The sequence below is a fragment of the Spermophilus citellus genome (genome assembly GCF_964194105.1).
Source record: "Spermophilus citellus genome assembly, chromosome: 11".
NCBI classification, from domain to species: Eukaryota; Metazoa; Chordata; class Mammalia; order Rodentia; family Sciuridae; genus Spermophilus; species Spermophilus citellus.
The window spans coordinates 109,170,691-109,175,033 of record NC_138192.1 but is presented as its reverse complement, the minus strand read 5'-3'; positions in this window follow the sequence as shown (position 1 = coordinate 109,175,033).

Below are 4,343 nucleotides of genomic sequence, written 5' to 3'. Positions count from 1 at the left end.
TGTGGTTCATGAATAGAGCATGGGGAGTGAAAGTGGGATTTCAAGGTAGTCAGGAGGTGTTCAATATGTGGAAAAACACTAAGTTCAAGACAATTGCTAATTCTTACCTTGAGAGTTTTTTTATGTATATTGAGAATGTCAGTAAATCAGATATGGTTGGGTTATCTCCTGTTATGAATTAATTTCATGATTTTATCATTGAACTTTTTCTTAGGCAGATATATTTTATATTGATGCATTAAATTAGCTTTGATTTTTCTTTCTAAATGTTTATCATCTAGTAGGTTCTAGGTTTTTATATCATTTCTTTATTCTTTGTATTGCAAAACTACTTATTTAAAAGCTGGCTAAATAAAAATAATGTTGTAATAAGAGTGGAATGAGTCTATTGTTTTTATGAAAATCTTTCCAAGTTGTTCTCTTCGTTTTTGTGTCAATATCCAGCCACAGAAACTAAACAAACAACACCCGGCTAGGGAAGATAGGAATGTAACACACACAATGCTTATGTCCCTGTGAGACACATTTAGATTATTAGGCAGATGAAGAAAGGTCTTCAAGGGAAACGTTGATTTTTCCCATTTCTGTAAGGCAATGATAGCTCTTTGTGTGATTTTATAGTGTACAAATGTTCCAGTGGATTAGTCACAAATTTAATCATTCATCCAGATGTTTGGTCAAACATCCAGATAGTTTTGTCAACTTTATGTGAAATAACTTAATGCCCCAAAGTGACTGGAATTGTTATTGTAATGTATAGCAGCATTGGACTGTGGGAAGTATTAAATAAAACCCATCCATACAACCTTAACAAAGAAAAATAGAAACTGACACTCACACACCCATCGGTTCTTATGGTCATGCTTATTTATAGTGATAATTGAAACTCAATAAAATTTGTTTTCTCCACAGAATCTAAAGATTTAGTATAAGATGATATTTTGAATATTTCTTCAGTTGTATAAATTGGAAAATAATGTGAATTTCTTGACTACCCTAATCTGGAGTTAATTCATCTGCAAAGCTCAGTGTCATTGTAAAGATTAACTAGAGTGAATATAAAATGCCTGGCACTTTAGAGCTTGTAGCTCTTACGCTTTTTCTAAATTCTCAAAATAGGTACAGCTCTTTAAAATCATGGTGTTATGTTTATCTGGAATTTTAGCCTCCTAGTGTTCCTTTGCTCTCTTAACCTAGACATGGAATGTGCAACTATACAGGGCCAATATGATTACCTCACTCCAAAAGTATACTTTTTACACTGACAATGTTCTTCCTACTATCTTGGCAAAGGACATAGTGAGGAACAAACAGATATAATCTGTATCTGATTAGAAAACTAATTAAGAAGAAAGAATAAATACGTGAATAACTAGATGAATAAGTACATATTATAAAGTATACTCTACTCAAAATGTACAATTATTGCAAGAAAGCAGAACTGAAATGCCTGGTTTGCAATAGATTGTCCAAAAAGAGTCTGAGTAAATGAAACAGAATCTATTTCTTGCAGCATAAGTATGCTTACCAGGTAAATCATGAAGAAACTTGAAGTTCTAGGCACAGAAAACTGATGTGTGACCTGTGTCAGGAAAGAACTTTCTGCTTTGAGAAACTGAAACAAGACTGGGAGATTGAAGTGTCAGAATAAGGGGAGGCAGATCTGAGATCAGAGTGGAGGCTGGGGGAATGGAAAAGAAAGGCCATCAAAGGCCATCAAAGGCATCAAAGAGTAGCTCAAGTTTCATTTTTTTTCTGGAATGAAGGATTGAACCCAGAGGCACTTAAACACTGAGTCACATTTGCAACCCTTTTTTAACTTTGTCTTTTGAGACAGGGGCTTACTAAGTTGACAGACTCACTGAATCGCTGAGGCTGGCTTTGAACTTGTGATCCTCCTGCCTCTCAGCTTCTGGAGCCACTAGAATTAGAGTCACTCACCATTGTGCCCAGCTCAGGTTTAATCTTTTAATTTTTTAACTTATTGCTTACATCTTTTTAATAATTATTATTATTTTAATTTATATATGACAACAGAATGCACTACAATTCACATTACATATATACAGAACAATTTTTCATATCTCTGGTTGTATACAAACTATATTCACACCAATTTGTGTCTTCATACATTTACCTTGGATAATAATGACCATCACATTCCACCATCATTTTTAACCCCATGTCCCCTCTCTTCTCCTCCCACCCCTCTGCCCTATCTAGAGTTTGTCTATTCCTCCCATGCTTCCCCTCCCTACTCCAACAAGAATCACCCTCCTTATATCAGAGAAAACATTTGACATTTGGATCTTTGGGATTGACTAACTTCACTTAGCATTATCTCCTCCAACTCCATCCATTTACCTACAGATGCCATAATTTGATTCTCATTTAATGCTAAGTAATATTCCATTGTGTATAAATGCCACTTTTTTATGCATTCATCTACTAAAGGTCATCTAAGTTGGTTTCACTATTTAGTTATTGTGAATTTTGCTGCTATAAACATTGATGTGGCTGTGTCCCTGTAGTATGCAGTTTTTAAGTCCTTTGAGTATAGACCAACGAGAGGGATAGCTGGGTCAAATGATGGTTCTATTCCCAATTTTCCAAGGAATCTCCAAACTGCTTTCCATATTGGCTGTGCCAATTTACAGTCCCACCAACAGTGTATGAGTGTACCTTTTACCCCACATCCTCCCCAACAATTATTGTTGTTTGTCTACATAATAGCTGCCATTCTGGCTGGAGTGAGATGAAATTAAACCCCTGTCTCTCACCATGCACAAAACTCAACTCATATGAACCAAGGACCTAAGAATTAAACCAGAGACCTTGCATCTAATAGAAGAAAAAGTAGGCCCTAATCTCCATCATGTGGGAGTAGGCCCCAACTTCCTTAATAAGAGTGCTGTAGCACAAGAATTAAAATCAAGAATCAATATATGGGATGGATTCAAACTAAAAAAGTTTCTTCTCACAAAAGAAACAATCTGTGAGGTGAATAGAGAGCCTACATCTTGGGAGCAATTTTTTTCCCCTCACACATCAGATAGACCACTAATCTCTAGGGTACATAAAGAACTCAAAAATCTAAATACACACACAGACACACACACACACACAAAAAAAAAAACCAATAAATGGGCCAAAGAACAGGATCAATACTATTTTGATAATATTGCTAACTTTCTTGTTTGCTTTAAGAAAATTTATGTAATATGTTTAGTTTATTTCAGAAAGCATATATTCACTGACTTGATATATATTGTTTAAATGATAATAACATTTGAAATGGGACTGAGTTAGCAGTCCCATTATGAGACAAGGCATGTTGGTCTTCACTGAAGTCAGGAAGACTGGTTTTCATCAAAAACCTACAGAATAGAATTTTGAATTGCTTTTCCACAATAATAACAAACTTTGTATAGGGTAAGAAAGAGCAAACAGTACATTTTGAAGATATACTAAGAAGTGAAAAGAGTATTCTTCAATTAAAGAAACACACAGGTAAATCTGGTTCCTATTAGCTGAGGTAAGAGCATACCTTGGATGTCTTAGGGTGTGTTAAGATTATTGAAGCATTTTATATAACCATATACTGCCACTTTCTGTCCCTCATAAGTAAAAAGTCTCAGCTGAAACATAATCAAAAGAAGATATCAAGCCAGGCACAGTGGTGCATGCCTATAATCCCGCAGCTCAGGAGGCTGAGTCAGAAGGATCACAAGTTCAAAGCCAGTCTCAGAAACATAGCAGGATTCTAATCAATTTAGTGAGTGAGACCTTGTCTCTAAATAAAATATAAAGAGGGCTGGGGATGTGGCTCAGTAGTCAAGTTTACCTGGGTTCAATTCCCAGTACAAAAAAAAAAAAAGTTTTCAAATCCCCTTTTGGATGGATGTAAAAAGTGGAATGAACTATGAATAGCTTTTTTGGACATGTTATTGATTAGAGTGTGGTTTAATCTTTTATAAAGCTAGTTGATTGCATACTCTACAACATTGGCTCTACTGGATATTTTAAATCAAGTTTTCTTTTATGAAGCCTCTCAAACCAAGCGGCCTCTCATCAGAGTATTTTTTAAATCTATTTCTATTTTAGGTTTGAGCCTATCAGAAGCAGTTTTATTTAATTTACGCCTGCTGTAAATTCTTCAGCAGGTATCAAGAGGATGATTTGCAGATGACTGATGAAGGGAATGCAGGAATTCTAGAAAGGAAAGGGGTAGAGATGACATCTCCAAATTCTAACCATCCATATCTCTGACTGACCCTCTGAACCACACATGCAGAGTAGAATCAATGCAATTCCACCAAAGAAAAAAGCACTTTGAAATGAAA